The following is a 19722-nucleotide window of genomic DNA, read 5'->3' on the forward strand; positions in this document are numbered from 1 at the left end:
ATTTACAAAAGGGTTTATCATTTTCAGAGCTGGAAATTATTTATCAGAGATTTTTAACAGAGTCAAAATTACAGATGTTATATCAGAGACAAGATTTTATCAGTAAAAGCTGGGTGATAAATAATAAAAGAAAAAGTTTGAATTTGCGCTTAAAAATTATGATTTTTTGTAGCTGTTAGTGGAAGACTGTGATCATGTTTACAAGAGAAGACCTCTAGTTGATGTTGGATTATCAGATTTTGAAATGTATTCAGAGCTTCTTAAGGGCTGCGCTCTAATTTAATCTATGAGCCAAAATTATGCCTCCGAGGGTTGTTTTTAATATTTAATATCATTGTCGTGACTGCAAAACAATAAAAACTAGGCAATAAACATTTTGCGCATGGACTATAGCAAAATTAGAGGAAAGATATAGGAGTGCAAATAATATTGTCAAGATTCCTCTTGCAGTAACGAGATTGATATTGTCAAATCCACACAAAGGAAGGATTATTAGCAGACTTTGATTGAAGAAACTTAGTGAGACTGAACTGTCGTGTTTGGGTTTGTTGTATCACAGATATATGTGGGTCATATTAAGCTAGGAGTTTTTTGTTTATCTAGGAGTTGCACCCAGAGAGATTTGAAATACGCAAATTTTCTTTGAACATTTTCAAATTCCCGTAGAGCATTTCTATGGTAGTCACAGCTTGGGCAAAAAAACAACTTGAATCAAATCTTATAGCCCCTCTCTGTTATTGCTATTGCAGTGAAGTTCAAAGAAAACCATATTCATTGTGTTCTATGTTTGCAGAGTTAACGAAAGCCTTGAAAGATCAGTTGCTCTTCACTCTTGGGAGAGTTTACAATGGCAGAGTTCGAGTCACAAGGCAAATTGCAAAAGCATTTGTTTTTATAAAACTCCAATGGAGGGCATTAGTGGATTAGCGAGCATCGTGGGGGTTACGGATGCTAGCATGAGGAAATAAACTATGGAAGAGAGTTGAGGCAAAGTAACATTTGCAGCTTGTAATGCACTCAGCGGAGTTAGCAGCCTATATGCAAATGAAGGATATTGTAAGTTGTGGCATTGGGAGCAAAGGATGCAGACTGTATACATCCAAAACAATGTTAATGTCGAACTATTGAGGAGAGAAAATATTGGAAAATGGGCTCCCTTATTGGCCAAATGACTACTCATTGATTCTGCAAGGACTATATAAGATGAAGGGACTGGGTAAGATATCTGCGAGTGCAGGAGCGTTACTTGAATCATTCCCAATTTTTGACGCTTGAGCGTTAGAATCTTATATAATTTGCAAATTCTTCATTATCGTAAATAACTGAAGGAGGCAGATTAATATCAGAATATGTTACACAGTTTCTTTAGAAGGAAATATGTGCACATGGCGTAAGTGCCTAGTCTTGGCAAGGTCAAGAGTATCTTATATGACTAGTGAGAAATTAGTGATATCATGTAAGACATAGGAGCATTGTTCGACATTATATCATTTGGCGGCACAAGTAGCATGGATCATATGAGACTAACAGTAACGGATAGAAGGTACCGAAGGAAGTATTGCAGAGAATTGATCCCATCACTTATTCGACGAAGGAGACCAACTAGACAATATCAATATGAGTGGAGCATTGGATGACTAACGTATGAAACGATGCAATGAGTATGCCACGTCTATTCCCGACAAAATTGATTATGAATGACGGGGGTGATGGTGAAGCATTACTTTGGTGGAGTTCTTCTAATGTCGGGAATAAGATTTAAATTAATCATCAGTAATTATTTTGTTTGGAGAGTATTGGTTGTGCGAGATTGTTAAAGGTTGGAACTCGAGTTGGCTTATAGAGCCCTCCCTTTGGAGAAACGACACTTCTAGGCGATAGAATAGAGCCCAACTACTCTCCTTGTGTGGTAAAAAAAACACAAAAAAACTTTTATAACATCTTACACATTGTAGACAAAACCATTGATTGAAGTTGAGATTGGAATTAGAGTTTGCAGTTGCAGTCGATAACTTCCAACATCTAAACTGGTGATTTTCATTCCCTAGTTCGTGCTGAAATCTGTGTATAGGGAATTTCCAAGTTGTGTTTTAAATAGACTGCAGAGACCTGAAAACTCAAAACTAAAACAACAAAACCAGGTCACACATAGCTATATACCATTTCCAGCTTGGTCTATGTAAGGCATTGGTAATCAAGCTCATTGAGCAAAATCTATTCCAGATTCAATAAGCTTCGCAGTTTGCTCTCCTAATTCTGATTATGCTTGCAGGTCTGAAACTTTGAAGACACCATTGGGTTATAATTCTGTATTAAATTACTGCATGTATAATGATGGAAAAAATATTTCTTTGAGTATGAACATTATGACATAACTCTGGTCCAAACATTGGACTCATATGATAAGGAGTTGCAAAACATATCTTTCCTGAACACAAGGGATTTTCAACAGCAGTTATCCAGCAACAGGGGTCACTTGTTAGCCTAACAAAGTGGGCCATTTCCATTAATTCAGAGTTCTCAAAGAGAATTGGTGGCTGAAAAAATAGATGTTTTATAAATGTACAGCTAAAAACACAAAGCATATTCAAAATATTAAATACATCCGATGGTTGTACAGAAGATCTACATGATTTATGCAGATTTGAGCATTCTCGAATTGCAAGCAAACTATTTGTCGAAATTACAGCTAGTTGAAGTCTCCAAAATTCATGTATGCAAAATATTATTCACTTGCAGAGTCAATTGATGGATGATATCATATGGAAACCATAAAGAAGAAGTCGATGCTCTCTTAGTTTGGGTTGTGTTTAAAGACTAACGACTCCAGTTCAGCATGCAAAAGAAGAGGTCAGATAAACAGACTTTTGTTGTTTCTGCAGACAAAGCATTATGGAAACAAATAACAGTTTGGCCAAAGCACTCTGTGAAACAGGTAGCAAACTTGTGTGGGAATTACAAACAAGAGAAAATATCTCGATAAATTGATCCAATTGGAAGGATATTTAAGCATGGTCAACCAATCACCCTTTGATGTATTGCAGATCGTTCTTGCTCCTATAGTGATTGCATTGAATAGACACAAGTGGCTGAAGCACTCTAATAGCGAGTTAAGGTTGTTGGCTACTTCTTGTTTGATGGAGGTTACAACGATTTTAGCACCTCAAGAACCTTACGAAGAAGACATAATGAAGGAGTTACTTAAGTTAATCGTTAAAAGTTTTCAGAATATTAGGGACATGAAGTCGTCATTTCTTGAAAAGGGTTTGTTGGAATGTAAAGTCCACCAATATAACTAACAGGGGGGACGGGGGGTGAATCAGTTATCGAACTATTGTAACAATCATCAACCTTATTAATCTTTAACCATATGAGCATTATAATCAGCAACCATAACAAGATACTCATATACAACAACACCAGATATGTTAACTAGGGAAACCCTTGATCAGAGGGAAAACCCTGGTGGAGATGGTAGCCACAAAATTATGTACTAACATAAAAATATTTCTTGTTAGAGGATGGACCCTATTAGAAGTCAATAAAAACATTCAGTAAATATCAGTCCCTGTTAGGAGACTTTGAATCCCTCTTAAGAGATTCCAACCCTGTTAGGAGTTGTGCCAACCCTATTAGGAGTTGTCGAATGCAAATGGACCCACTGTCCAAATAGCTTTAGGGGCAAGACCAATGAACCCATTGTCCAAATGATCTTTGTATTATTCCTTGCAGAATAATAGAAATGATTTGTACTTGTACTTCCTCTTCCTTTGTCCTGTCAACCAAATTGCTCTTCTGCTTATCTTGATAATAGATCACCAACTTCGCATCTAATAATCCCTTGGATCGCTTACACACATTTACCAAACACTCTTCTCTTGTTCGCACACTTCACACTTCTGCAACATCCAATACACACTTTACCAAAAGGAAAATAACCTTCCTTTATACCAAGTCCTCAAAACAATTCCTTGAGTCGGCCTTGAGGCTTCCCCAATTAATTATAATAGGACAACATTAAGATAATAAATTATTTCACAATTACACAACACTTTCAGCTCACAGTCTTTACAACTTCTCATACGTACGACTCCAAATCTTGCACACTCACTGACATCACCATCAAACTGTCTATTGTCACTATACAACTTCGCATATCAAGATTCTATTTTTGTTAGGAGATATAATCCAACCATCAGAAACTGCTTATCAGGTACTCTATCTGTATACAACTCTCTATAAATCAAGCATATCTTCGACTTACTTGATGCGCACTTAACCTCATCATCAGGACATAGTGCAGAACACGTCCTCAACTATACTTGTCTTGAACATCAATGCTCTGTCTGTACGATCTCGATCTCTATCTGCTATTTTGTTAGTCTTCACAAAAACCATTCTACGTTGTCATCAATGACAAACACAGTCATGAATACAACATGTCAATCATATTGCCAATCCAAAGGAATACCATCAGCATTCATGCTAACAAGGTTGCCATACTAAAGACATTTGTAGAAATCAGATTGTGTAACCTTATTCTAGACATGGGACTAAATGGCTTAATACGCACCATGTCTCAATATTTTTTGGTCACAGTCAAGGAAGAAGAACATGATAAAGGTGTTAATGCAGCAATGAAGACCATTATGGTTATCGCAATCGATGAGAGTGATCTTCACTTTCAACCTCTTGTGCATGAGCTTTTAGCAATTTTAGGACAAGGACAAGATGCCTCTAAAGTTGCTTATAAGCTGGTCAACAAAGTACACAAACACTGTAAACGAAAAATTGTGGAGCTCAAGAAACAATGGGCTGAAAAAAATATAAACTCATCACAAATACAGGTTAAAGATACAACTTTGCATATATCTCTTAACAGGCACGATGAAAGCACGAGGGTCAATGGCTTAGAATCATCCAAGGGGGATATTGTGAAGGAAGAACCAATCAGCAAAGGTGAGGAGTATTCAGAACTTTTTATTGGTGACTTGCAAATCCATATTGGCAAGGAGAGTAACTCCTTTGAGGATACCCTAGACAACCATAATCCTGTCCCATTTGTGTTATATGAACAGTGCATGACACCAGCTATAGAAGCAATTAAGCATGATAATGATATTGCCTCAGCAGTTGAAGACAAATTAGAAAATTTGATTAGTAACAGCCCTTATCGCTTAAATTAATTTGAAATAAAGCCTTTATCATTCCAAGATTTGAAGAGAGGATTGTTGGTTAGAGAGGAGAAGACTGTACAAGTTTTAACAAAGATAAATACATTGAAGATCTAATGTGGCAAACTAAATGGATGAGAGGCAAAGGGGGAGTCCCTATGGGATCACTAGTACTCAATTGCACACAATCAAAAAACTTTTGAAACATTGAAATCGGATTATTTACAGCTGTTCTCGGATAAGGATCTCGCTATCAAGTTTGCCGAAGATAAGAAGAAAGAGGTAGATGAGCTTTATCTTCAGCTAAGTATGGCACGTTACTCTTTATGTCAGGCTGAAAATCAGTCTTATATGACAGTCACTCACAAAGAAGACAATTCTAGTCCCAAGGCCAAGGAGATCATACCAATGATAGAATGGATCCACACCCTTGGTGAGAATAAAGATAGACATGGTATTTTCACATTCCCCTGTCCAAGTGAGACATTCTATGTTGAAGAAGACCTTAAGGGTCAACAAAATGTCAACCACATGAATTCCGCTTTTTTCTTTCAATAGTTACACATCGTCACCACATCATGAGGACAATGTTGATTCAAGTGATATTAGTTTTGAAGCTTTTAATGATGGTGAGAGTGTTATCTTGTGCAATTGGACGACACAGGGGAATCATGGATGGATGGACCACCACTTCTATTCCCAAGATCGGATGGATAGGCTTGTTTGGAATCCAGGAGTTAACAGGATGGACACTATGCATTATATGGACTATGTTGAGTTGCTTCACTATTTGAGACTTCACACAATTGTATTCATAAAGTTGCAGCAGGCAAAAATAGCAATGTCTCTCAAGATGACATTGGATCCAGGAATCATAGTAATACAAGGGTTGCATTCTTATTTTTGGTACCACAGAATGGCAGGTCCAGACTTCAAAGTTACCAGTTGGACCTTAGAGATGCTAGCAAATGGATATGGGATCTTGGTATTGGGTCACGGACTCATGACTGCTTGAGGGCAAGCAAACTCAAGGAGGGGAGGACTGTAATGTCCCCTTTCTGGGACATTAAAGAATCTAAGCCAAATGCATAAATTGATTTTTAAAAGTGCATTAATTTGGGTTTAAGGCGAATTATTTTTAAGACGTTTTAATATTAAAGGAGATCAAAAGGTAACGAAAGGGGAAGAAGACAAAGGATGCAAGGGAGAAGGTTAAGAGTCACCATTTGAGCTTAAGGGAGAGAAGCTCATTTATGGATATGCTTGGATTTGGATATTGTTTTCATTTTTCCCTTTGAGGAAGTGGAAGCTTTGCTTTTGATTTCACGATCCTAAGAACAGACACCTTCAGACTCTTCTAATGCATCAAATGCAGACCCAATTCAGTCTTGTGGTGATATTGCGCATACAAGTTCTTTTTTGGCATTTCCAATCTGACAATAATATTGGTTTTAAGATTGGATTTTATGTATATTGTTGTATTGTTGGTTTATAGTACAATAACAAATCTGAAGTTGTATTAAACTAAGTATTTTAATGAGCATCTACAAATTCATTTGTTGGCTATGTGTGGTTTTATTTGAAAAAAAATATATTGTGTTTTCTAAAAACTGTTGGTAAGAAAGATTGGGTATTAAGATAATAGATAATCGTCTATTATTAGTTAATGGCAATCTATTGCAAATATTAGAATGTTTCTAATATTTAGTTAGTTATAAATAGTTGTTAGTTTTCTCTTAGCTAGAATAGAAAGTTTATATTCTTTACCATCACTTCCTAAGGAAACATCGTTCCATTCTTTCGTATATATAGACCTCTCGGTCTCTATTAATAACAAGCAAGTATTTTACCAATTACTTCTGTAATATGGTATCAGAGCCAATACTTCAATTTTTTTTCCAAAAAAAAATATAATTTCTTATTGAAACTATTTGCTAAGATTTTTCAAAATTATTTCTGAGATTTTCTTTCAAGCCCGTCTAGGGTTTCCGTTTTTTCGAGAAATACTTCTATTCTCACCTTGTTCTTGGCTTGGGTTTGAGGATCTGAAAATAGCAAGCTTCTCCAAGCAATCTCTCTACAAATTGCGACATCAAAGGCAAGAGCTCGTGGTCAACAAAAGCTGCGCACATACACAAACAAAGGTAGATTTATGGGTCAAAATTGCAAGTTTCAAACTCTATTTCTCCTAAGAAATCATGTCATCCATTAAACGCGTCCTCTCTATATATACAAGCAATTGCTAAGGGTGCCTTGTTCCAAAATGCGGCAGTCACGGGTGCCGCTGATCTGCCAACTAATGTTGGGACGCTGCAAATCTCTACATTGTTTTTTATTCTGCAAATCTCTACGTTGATTTTCAAGTTGTTGAAGTTATTTCCTCCAACCCGTGCGCTTTAGACACCATCTTTGGTGTCATTTTTGTATTCTTCAAACATAGACACCCCTTGTTGAAATGAAAATTGGCCACTTCTATCCAAATCTACCATTTTTTCTACAAATCCAACCTTTAATGGCTGTCAACTAGGGTTTTTTCCAAAACCCTAATTTCTGAGTTCAAAAAAAAATTAATTCCAGATTCTTCGTGGATTTTTCAAGAGCTCAACTAGGTTGTCATTTGATTTTTCTAGGTGCCTCAATTTTTGTACCTCAATTTTCAATCCAGCAACTGACAACATATTCTTTCTGGGTTTTTCGAGGTCTCTTTTGGGTCATCCTTCAAATTTTCTAGGTCTTCCATTTTTTTCCTCAAACTACGTGCATTCACAGATACTCACGCTTTTTCATTGGACAAAGAGCAATGGCATCTCTGACAAACATTATGCTCGAGAACAACTCAAAATTCAATGGTGGAAATTATGGCACTTGGAAGCAGCAAATCATAGCGATTTTTGAATATCGGAATACCGATCAAATTGTTCTAGGTGTTTCGACTACTCCTAATACTGATCAAGATACATGGGATCTGAATAATCAAGAGGCAGTGATGCTTCTCAAATTATTCGTAGCTAATGATCAGCTCTCTCAAATTCCATCTAGCAAGACAATTGTCGAGATATGGGCACATCTCAAAGATCTTTATGAAACTTCTAACAAAAGCAGAGCTTTTTTCTTGAAGAAAACTTTGTTTTTTATTATCATGGATGAGTGAACCTCGCTTCAAGCTCAACTGTATAGGATTCAAGAAATCCATGATCAATTGCTTGCGATCAGTCACAAGATGGAGGAAGAGGACATTGCAATTATCACTCTCTGGAGTTTTCCAAAGTCCTACGAGCATTTTATGGAGATTCTCAACATCACGTCTTCTAGTGTTGATCTGAAGTTCATTGATCTCTCCACACTTCTACTTCAGCAAGATCTCTGGAAACAACAATTCGGTAATAGTTCCAACTCCACCTCAATAGAGCAAGCCTTTATTGCCAAATCCTTTCAAAAGGATAAAGGCAAGTTTCAACAGTCGTCTTAGCAGAAGTCTTCTGCTCCAGCTTCAGACGGCTCCCACAAAAAGAACATTCAATGCAACTATTGCCACAAGTTTGGTCGCATGAAGGTTGAATGTTGAAAATGCTTAGCTGCCCAATCTAAACAATCGAGTTCGCAACCCAAAGCAAACAGTGCAGAGCATACTGAGCAGACGAAATCTGTCTTTTACACCTTTAGGCTAAAAGACCTACAGATCATGTGAAGTCGTCTGCCTAGTATATTAATTCAGGTGCCTCTCGTCATTTCACCCACTGCATAGTTTGGTTCGCTAACTATCAGCCTTACTCAGATTCTGTTATTTTTTGTGGTGGAGAAGAGTACACTATTGTCGGTAAAGGCAACATTCAGATTTAGTCTACTAGGAGGAATCTCATTCTCCTTGATGTGTACTATGCTCCAAGGATGGAACTAAATCTACTCTCAGTCAATTAGTTACTACGACATTCTCTGCAGTTGGATGTCACCTTCAGTTCACATCAGTGTACCGTTACTGATAGGGCAACTCAGTCAATTGTTGCAATACGTCTTGAGGATCATGGGCTTTTTCCGACTCACTGATTCTGGTGATTCTCGCGACTTAGCTATGGTTGCTCAGCGGTCTTCTGTTAGCACACTTTAGCATCAACAATATGGGCACTTAAATGTGCATTATCTCTCTCAGCTTGCTCAAGAAGAGCTTGTCCTCAATTTGCCAAATATTCAAACTCAACAGCTTGGAGTTTGTGATGCATGCCAAGCTGAGAAGCAACATCACACACCTTTCACCAGTGGCAATTCATGGCGCACTTCTAAGGTACTTCAGCTTGTTCATGCCGATATCTGCGACCCTATGACCACTCCTTATGTTCTTGGGTCCAAGTATTTTCTATTGTTTGGTCATGATTTCAAAAGAAACATATAGATGTATTTTTTTTAAAAGAAATTAGATGCATTTCTTGTATTTCAGAAGTTTAAACCTTTAGTTGAAAAAGAACCTAGGAAATCTATTATTACTCTTAGATTAGACAATAGGGGGAATTTTTTTCTAATGAATTCTCTAACTTCTTGGATACTCATGGCATCAAACACTAGTTAACCACACCCGACAAACCACAACAGAACAATGTAGTTGAACGCCAGAACAAAACAATCACCGAGATGGCTCGATCCATGCTCGAACACAGATATGTTCCGAAGAAGTTTTGGGCAGAAGCAGTCAACACTGCAATTTATCTTTTGAACCGATCACCCACAGTGGCAATCAAAAGTAAAACTCTGGAAGAGGCTCGATTAGGTCGCAAACCCAGAATCAGTCACTTAAAGGATTTTGGCTCCCTTGTTTTGGTTTTAATCCCTAATGCATCACGCACCAAGTTGGATGCCAAGAGTCAAAAACTCGTGCTTGTTGGATATAGTAGTCTTCACAAAGCCTACCGCTACATTGACTCTGCGACATCTTGTCTTATGTAAAGTCATAATGTAGTCTTTGATGAGCAGCAAGGACCATTCATGCTTGTTTCTCCTGTTCCTGATCCAACAAACCAGCCTATGAAGGCTTATGATTTGGGAGTTAGGCTTCCATTAGGTCCACCGGATGGGAAGGCTCTAGTAGCTCTTGCAGCTCCAGTTATACCCGTGACACCTCCAGCTTCTCCTGCAGGATCACCTCGATTTGTAAATGCTTCACCTGAGTTTGATCCAGATTCTTCTGATGAGGAACCTGATCACCAAGCATCTCCTAATACTAATGTTGGTCGTTCTCCTCTTCGGCTTAAGTGGTGGGCTAAGACACTTGTTGAACTTCGTCATGATGAGCTTATTAATGGAAGAACCGCTCAAAAAGGAGCAAACCTATAGAATCTGTTAACTTTTCTCTCATGACCAACATTCATAGTGTGTTTAAACCTCAACATATTCTGAGGCTAAAAGGAATTCCAAAGTAGGAACAGGCCATGACATCTAAACACCAAAGCCTACTAACGAATAACACCTAGGTCCTTCCTGATCTTCCACCAGGGAAGAAACCTATTGGCTACAAATGGGTTTACAAAATCAAATACAAATATGATGGTACTTTGGATAAGTACAAAGCTCATTTAGTTGCGAAGGGCTTTTCTTAGCATCAGAGCATTGATTATGAAGAGACCTTTGCTCCTACTGCAAAGATGAGCACCATTAGATTAGTCCTAGCCATGGCAACATAGTTTGGCTGAAAGGTTCATCAGATGGACGTAAAAAGTGCTTTCATGAATGGTGATCTCCACAAAGAGGTCTACACGACGCAGCCTCCTAGTTTCAAGGTTGTTGGTAAAGACCATCAGGTTCTCAGATTGGTGAAAACTCTCTATGACTTGAAGCAAGCCCCTCGAGCATGGTACATGAAAATTGATAAGTACCTCAGTGATCAAGGCTTTCAAAGGAGTTCTTCAAACTCAAATTTGTACATCAAGACTACTGGCTGTGACATCATCCTTCTGGTTATTTATGTGGATGATTTGATCATCACTAGCAGTTCAGCATCTTTGATTCAGAGAATCAAACAGAATTTATGTCAGTCTTTTGATATGACTGACCTTGGGCTCATGCATTATTGTCTAGGTGTTGAGGTTTGGCAACAGTCTTCTAGTATACTCATCTCTCAATCCAATTATGCTAGGGCTCTGTTAGAAAAAATTTGTATGCAGGATTGCAAGCTTGTATCTACACCCATGGAGAAAGGTCTCAAGTTATCAACCAAGTCTGATTCTCCCCCCGTTGATGATACTACATACAAGCAGCTAGTAGGTAGCCTCATCTACCTCTCTACTACTAGGCCTAATATCAACTTCGCAATCGGCTACATCTCACGCTTTATGAAAGCTCCCAAGGCTGATCATTGGATGGCCGCAAAGCATGTGCTTCGTTATGTGAAGGGCACTTTATTATGAACTTCTTTACTCTCAAAGTTCTAATCCTAGACTCAATGGGTTCACAGATTTAGATTAGGCAGGCTTTGTTGACGATAAAAAGTCAACTTTTGCATATGTGTTCAGTTTGGGATCTAGTACATGGACTAGTAAGAAGCAATAGGCAATTTCTCTCTCCTCTACAGAGGCGGAATACAGAAGGATTGTTAAGGCAGGATGTGAAGTTGTTTGGCTTTCATCGAATGCTTGGGGATATACAGAGATGTCACCAGCAAGACCGACTACTTTGTTTGTTGATAATGAAGGCATTATCAAGTTAGCCCGAAATCCAATCTTTCATGAACGAACCAAGCATGTGAATGTTCACTGTCACTGTTGGCCCCTGATTTAACAGTTTTGGAAATAACTAAGAAACCAGACCAATTTATCTAAGGTTAGCAAATTCCTATGATGGATGCACTTGACTACAGTCTTGGGCCAACTATAAGGATAAATCCTTCTTCTTCTTTAGGCTCTGTTAGACCTAGGCGGGTGGACCTCAGACTCTTTATATGGTTCCAGTGTAAAGGCATACAATTGAATCTGGAAAACAAATAAAATCCCTTAATTTTCTATGTTTATGCAATCATTCATGGATGAAATAGCCAATGACACAGCACATGAACCTGATAAACTAAGTGAGGGAAAACTCTTTTAACTCTTAAACACAAAAGGAAAGATATTCGATTAAGATTTGTATCTCAACATTATCCAAGTATGCAACAACAGAGAACATGTATCCTTCAAGCTGACCAGTCCCTTATCCATTGCGCATCAACTAAACCTTAACATGCAGATGGATACCTAAAGTATACTCATATATCCAGGCATATGATCTATCTATTTGACTTGCAAACAGACATCAATCTTCATAACAACTCTCGTACTTATGATGAAATCCTTTTGGTGTAACCTGTAACCCTATCAATATAAACAAGCATTTACTTGGCTTCTTTGTTCCAACAGCAAATTCATCCTAATATACAACCTTAAGGGGTTGCAACTGAGTCCAAGCTCTTTGTTCTCAAACACAAAATATTACAAATAACAGAAGAAGGAGATGAGAATTAGAATGAAACTAAGAAAGGTGAAGTTCTTGTATTAATTTCATTGAAAACAATACATCATCTGCATATCAAAACTCAGAAAATACACAAAGAATGATTGTGTAATATAGCAAATGCCTCAAAAGATATACAATATGCTGTTCATAACAGAAGAACACTGAGAAAATGGTATCACAATTATGAGAAAATCTCAAGAAATTGGAACTAGACTAGTCTCACAATCCTCCTAAAATCTTCAAAGAATTGGAACCCTTTACAATGAGCAGACAAGGAAGATATATAGGAGAGAAGATATTTAGGAAATATAATCTGGAAGTGACATCTGTCCCACTGAGAATGTCTTCAATCTGAAGTTGCTAAAACTGATCATCCTTCAACTACCTACAATTGAACTCATAAATGATGCCAAAATATCTAATATAATTCCACTTTAATAATCTGCAAAATATCCTATGGAGAAAATATCAGGACTGCATTACAAATTGTACTAGAACTTCAAAATCTGATTTTTACTTGTCATATCAGTTTTGCCATGAAATTCACTTGTGTTATTGGCAAGAATACAATTGCTTCCACCACCTTCAAAAACATTCAATTCATCCTTCAAATTGCTGGAGAAGTCAAATCAGATGAAAATATATCTATATCTGATTGCAATTTCATCTGCAACATTAAAATTGCACAATTCACTGTGAAGCCCCCAAAATCAAAAAAAAAAACCTCCAGTAGCTGTTACCGGCTAACACCTACACAAAATCTAACTTCAAAAATGAAAAATTCACTCTTTTCCGGTTTCGACAGTATATTAGACTATACATTTTGAACGAAAAATGCCCCCCTAAAACCATTTTGAAAAATATGCCTCCCAGACTGAACAGAGCATATTTAAAATTGAAAAAATTTTAAAAGCTCATATAGTCAAACTATTCAAATATTTCAATTTTAAAATCTGAGTGTTGGAGAATCATTTGAAATTTGATTTTTAAATCATTTTCTTCTTTCTCTCCTCCCCCTTTGCCACATGTCGATCTCAAATTCGCTGCTCATCACTCCGACAGGCCCCCTGATGACTGGGGACACCTGTCATCAAATCACTACCTCGCTATGCATAACTTTCACACATCTTTCTATAGCGAGTTAGCAATAACCATTGATTTTGCTTTGATTTGGTGGCAGACATTTGATACAACCCTTAAGAGAACAATGGTGGGTCCCTCACTCGCTACCTCGCTATACATAACTTTCAAGCACCTTTCTATAGCGAGTTAGCGAGTATCGTCAATTTATGCTTGATCTGACGATTTAGAATCATTGACATGTTCTATGCATGGGGGTGGTTCCAAGATACTGCTGTCGCTGAGCTGGCCTAACATGTTGGCACACATATATATTATTTAATTTCCAATGACATCATTTTTCCTTGACTCTGCCGTGTTTGTCATTTTCAGGCATGTCGCTACCTTGCTACCGACGGGAATCACAAACTTCCCAATAGTGACATAGCGAGCTCCGGCAGAGTCAAAACTTTCGACCTACAAAGGTTAAGTAGGATGCCGGCGTGTCATTTAATTTGCACAACTCATTTCTGACGAATCACTTGTTCGGGGCCCATCTCTTTTAAAATTTCCATTACATCACAACCTGTCGACCAGTCGCTACCTCGCTACTGGCAAAACACCAACTTCCTAGCTAGCGAGATAGCGACTCCCGATGGATTCATAATTTTGGTGACGGAGAACACAAAACACATTGAAAATTCGTCAATCAATACTAGTGTCAGAGAAGGTGGTCACGCATATTTATGAACTTGCATGAGAATTTCCGCGATCACTTTAGTTTTTTTTTTTTTTTTTTTTAAGTGGCCGCTTCCTTTAAAATCTAGGCACTCGCTATGTCGCTACCGGTAGGTCGCATAGATTTTTCGATAGTGACTTAGCGAGTCATCGAAGAAACCTCAATTCCGGTGACACCATTTGCGAATTCCTCCTCGTGCGCCCTTTCTGACACTGACAATCCTGGGAGATAGCACGTGACCCTAATGCAGCCTTTTTCGGCGCCAGACTTCATTCTTCAGTACCGTAACAAAGTTCTCCAATGGTCGCTACATCGCTATAGGAAACAACCTCGCAACTTTTTATAGTGAGTACGCAACATCCATTGATCCTAACAAGATCCAACGGCAGGATAAGATTTTTCAAAAGGACTCAACAATGACCTCGACATAGGCGAGAAAGAATATTCAATTGCTATTAAGACTTTCGCGCTAGAATAAGATTTAAAAGGTAAGACCTAGGGTTTTACACAATTTTTTTAAAAGATATCAGAAATACAAGACCAAAACCCTAAAACCCTAGAACCTAACAAAAGAACTCACATCTGATTTTTTCACCATGATTCTAAGAAGAATTAATATGTAAAAATTAGACCAACAGTCACTACATATGACAACTAGTTGAAGACGGGACAATAGATTTGTAGTATGTTCCAACCACAAACCAGACTGCAGACATTCTCACCAAGTGTCTTAGTCCTAATAAGTTTGTCAAATTCATAAGACAACTTGGTGTTGTGGATAGATTAACCATTAAGGGAGGGTATTACAATAATAGATAATCATCTATTATTAATTAACAATAATCTATTTGTAATCTATTGTAAATATTAGAATGTTTCTAGAATTTAGTTAGTTGTAGTTAACTGTTAGTTTTCTCTTAGCTAGAATAGAAAGTTTCTATTATTTACAATCGTTTCCTAAGGAAGCATCATTCCATTCTTTTGTATATATAGACCTCTCAGTCTCTATTAATAACAAGCAAGTATTTTACCAATTACTTCCATAATATTGGGCACAACATTCATTCAACATATTACAAATCACTCTAGGATAGTTGGACTCCTTTCTGCTGCATTCTATGGATTTGAAGACAAGTTTTTTGTTGACTACAAAAAAATTAATTTATTTATTCATCCTCAAAATTAAAAAATGGGCAAGAAGAGGGGTGTGACATCTCTATCTAAATTATTCTTTCCCTAACATTTCTTAAGTTCTAGGCTAGATGAGACCAATGCACTGGTACATGCTAAGGGTTGACAACGATGATCTTGAAAGAGTGAACTTCCATAGCGACTAGGGCAATGATCCCAGCATATGCGAGAAATGTCATTCATGCAGTTGAGCTCAATGCGTCAACAATGAAAAATCAATCAAGGCTATGATTGCTATGCATCTCTTACCAATAAAATCAGGGACTCTTAGTTTCTCTACTAAAAATCTAGAAATTATGGGGGGAAGTTGGTGATAGCTTTTGCTGTAGTTTGACTATTTGCTTGAGTAGTTGTAAGTGTTTTTTTGCCTTGAGCTTTTGTAGGAAAAACTCCCCAAGTTGCAACAAAAAATACCAATTTAGTTTTAGTGAGTTAATGTGCTAAATAATCAAGGAAATGTTCAAGAGAAAAAACTCACAACATGCAAGAATAACAAGTGGACAAGGCAAAAACACAGAAAAAGTACTATAAAGTGTTTTTAAGCTTTGTAAGCCTTATCCGCTGCAACAGAAAGATAACACCACCATTTTGTCATTCTTGTGTGAGCTGGAGTGAAAATACATTATTGTTTGCCTTTTTCAATATATATGGCATATGCCATGAAGGTTTGTGTGGCTTCAAAGGCCTTTATTTGGGTGCTGCCTCTAGTTTTTATAGGAAGTGCTAACTCTACACCTCATCAGATATTGCTTAAGAAATTTAGGTATTTTTTAAATTGCCAAGTTTTAGATGTTGGATTTTAACACATAAATCAGATAAACAGCAATAACAAATAATCAAAAAAGAAGCAAGAGACAAACAGAAATATTCTGGGAAAACCCTTCAAGATGAAGGAAAAAACTCAGTTACACAACCAAAAATATCACTTTTATTAATCATAAAATGTTTGTGTACAATGCCTTTCACTTGAAGTGATATATATAACATAAGGAGAGCTTCCACATTTTAACCTAAGATCTCTTTGATTTCCCAATACATAATTTTTTATTTTCAAATATAACTCTTTGTATTTCCATGCCTTTACACATGTTGAATGACACATGTCTTTATATTAATATTACAATTTAATCATAAATGTCCTCTTCAGCTGAAGATGACCATAACAATAATAATGCCCATATTTCTGGAGATAAAGATCTCTATCACAGTTACAATCTCCAACATTCTCTCTTAGCCAGAGAGAGATCTTTAGTTGAACAGTCACACAAGGCTGCAACCAAAATGTTAATGATAAAATCTAATCATATAGATCCTATGAAAACCCTGAAAGAAACACAACCAGCTTTTATCATGATGTTCTCATGAATCTCTCAACATGATACTAAGAGAACAATATACTCAATGTTAATAATCATGGAATCACTCAACATGATAGTCATCTAACAATTACTCATAATCATGGAATTACTCAACATGATAGACTTTTAAGAATGACATAATCATAGAATCACTCAACATGATAGACTTGTAAGAATCATAGCTAAGCCTTTAACCACGGACTCCCTCAACGTGATGTCACTATGGACTCTCGCAACATGATGTTCACTTCCCAGAGTGAAAGAGTTATCATTGTTGATTCTTACAATCTTGTTTATTCACACAAGAATAGAAATAGGCATAACAAAAAGCAAGATTTAGTTCCGTTTAAGTCTCAAATTTTACAAATACCACAAGCATTACAGGCATATATGAGAATGAAGGCAATTCCATAAGAGTCCTCTTAATTATGAAGCCTCCCTCTGAAGCTAAAATCTCCCTCAAAAGCTCAACATCTCCCTTTGGAGCTATAATCCCTATCTTAATGCATCCTACAACAAAGAGAGATAAATTTAACATAAATATCAATACCAAAGGTATACTATTTCTAGTTACATAAAATTCATGAAACTATACAAAACTAGAATACATACCTTTATGTAGGTTAATCTTCTTCAAGAAGAATCTCAGAACACAACACCCAATAACAATCTCGTGAGTGACTGCTCTTTAGGTTTACCATTGCAGAATCAAAATACCCCTCACAAGATAACTAATGGGGCTCCTTAATAGTATTTGTTTTGCCAGATGATGGAGCCCAGATTTTGCAAAAAAATTAGACTCCATGGTTTCATTAAGATGAAAAATTCTTTTGCATATGATTAACTGAAGCAAGTCTTATCCCATACCTTTAAGCCATCATAAGAAGTGGATCCTAAGTCTGCAAGTGCACCACACACAATTCTGGAGGTTATCATTTGTGAATATATCAAATTCAGAATTAGTCATGCCCGGACAGAGGTTTCCAACAGGCAGCTGATGTGATTGCTCAGAAATTTGTAAAACAGGGACAGGATGAAATTACTGCAGAAAGCCTTTCTTTGCATGCATCTTATATAAGTCTTGGTTTATGAATGTTTTAAATACACAAGTCACCACTGGTGTACACTGTAAACATGTTAAACTTAGGCATTGGAGAGCTTAACAGCTTAAATCTCCCATCTACGCAAAAGATTGAGCCAAATGTATCAAAGCATTAAATATCAAATGAATCATGTTAAGGTGGTATTGGAGATGAAAATGTTAATCTTCAGCAATAGTCATATGAGCAAGCAGCAGCCTGCAAGGGTAGTTTAAAGGATTGCTCGATGAGGTTTGTAATATGTGCTATGATCTCCATTGATGGCACCAAAAGAATGTTATAGGAGAAGCAATTACAGAAGCAAATCAAATAAGTATAAGAGGGATATTACATAATGAAATGCTTGCAGTAAGTCAGAATCAAGTGTATCACAACAACTCAAATATTTGATACAGAGTGTTTCAAAGGGTCCGACTGGGCTAAAATCATGTGTCTACATGAAATTTGATTAAATAATAAATATCCCTCAAGAAGATTGTGTACAGTTACAATCAAAAGAGATGAAAGTTACAGCGACAGTTCCCCAAAATGTTCTGTCATCCATCATTTGCCATGTCTGTAGACTTGAGGATATTTTAGCACCAAGTTTTATATGATTCCATACACAATATTGAAAACTATATTCTTAGATATCAGAATGAGGGCAAACTGTTTTTGCCTAGTTTGATCTTTATCTGAGAGAAGTTGCAGAGAATTTGAGTCATCCGATTCATTCATAGATATAGCACTTGTTCGGTGATCAACTTCAAATACTTCTTGTGTTTGGTGCAGAAACTCACACACAGGAGGGAGGATCTGTGCATACACAGAATATAGAACTCCTAGGGTGCTCGCGCATCATATCCAGGCATTGTTCAAAACTGAGGTTGCAGCAGTGTTGAAACGATATATAACTGGAATGATAAACAAAACAAAGAGATAAGTATCTGAAGCATCAGTCAGGGAATGATTATCTTGTGATTTTAATCAATCTGTAAAGTTCTGTGTTGATACTCTAGCAAAAGGAAGCAAGTGGATAATCATGTCTGAATCTCTTCCACATTCTCAGCCCGGGTATGGAGAAAAGGATGATATAATATAAAGCCCTTGCAATAGATCAGATGGAGTTATATATTTGGTGCTGGATGCATGGGGAGAGTCGTCAGAATCCAAACCATTGTTTTTAATTTAAACTTAGTCATCATTAATGGTTAATTCGATAACTATTTTCTGGAGTCTGGTGCATACGATCCCTTAATAAAATGTAAATAGTGTGAAGTAAAATTCCCAAATTACAAGCATGTGTTAATGACTTGTTATGTGAAGAGGTGTGTTGTTTAAACTTTAAAATGTATTTTTTCATAGAGACACAACTATTTGGTTTGTGCCTCTTCACATTCATAAATAGGAGATGTAAAATAACTAGGGGATACAACTGATACAGCTCTCTTACCTGTTAATATTTTATACTGATTTATAATACCAAATTCTTCATTGGCGAAGATTGAATATTGAACAAAGCTCGTGGAATACTGGATTATTGAGCAAACTATTATAGGCGAATCTGGGATTGGACTGCAATGGATTGAGCATCAATAATGAGTGTCTTCATTGTATTTCTATTTCTCGCATAACCAGTAAGGATATTT

At 36.9% G+C, this 19722-nt stretch overlaps 1 protein-coding gene and 1 long non-coding RNA gene across 2 annotated transcripts in view; both read right to left on the reverse strand.

The window, feature by feature from the left end:
* Positions 1-19722, reverse strand: part of LOC149566136 (Transducin/WD40 repeat-like superfamily protein) — a 231022-nt gene that overhangs the window by 170139 nt on the left and 41161 nt on the right. The gene's annotated exons all lie outside the window — the stretch shown is intronic.
* LOC149566137 (uncharacterized) lies at positions 17305-17720 on the reverse strand. The gene is made up of 2 exons (XR_016362124.1): positions 17607-17720; positions 17305-17504 (listed from the first exon to the last, which is right to left on the reverse strand). It is a non-coding gene; the product is annotated as an uncharacterized LOC149566137 (long non-coding RNA).

Source organism: Cupressus sempervirens, chromosome 3 (genome assembly GCF_028749045.1).
Source record: "Cupressus sempervirens isolate cs-2001-9-10 chromosome 3, ASM2874904v1, whole genome shotgun sequence".
Classification (NCBI taxonomy): domain Eukaryota; kingdom Viridiplantae; phylum Streptophyta; class Pinopsida; order Cupressales; family Cupressaceae; genus Cupressus; species Cupressus sempervirens.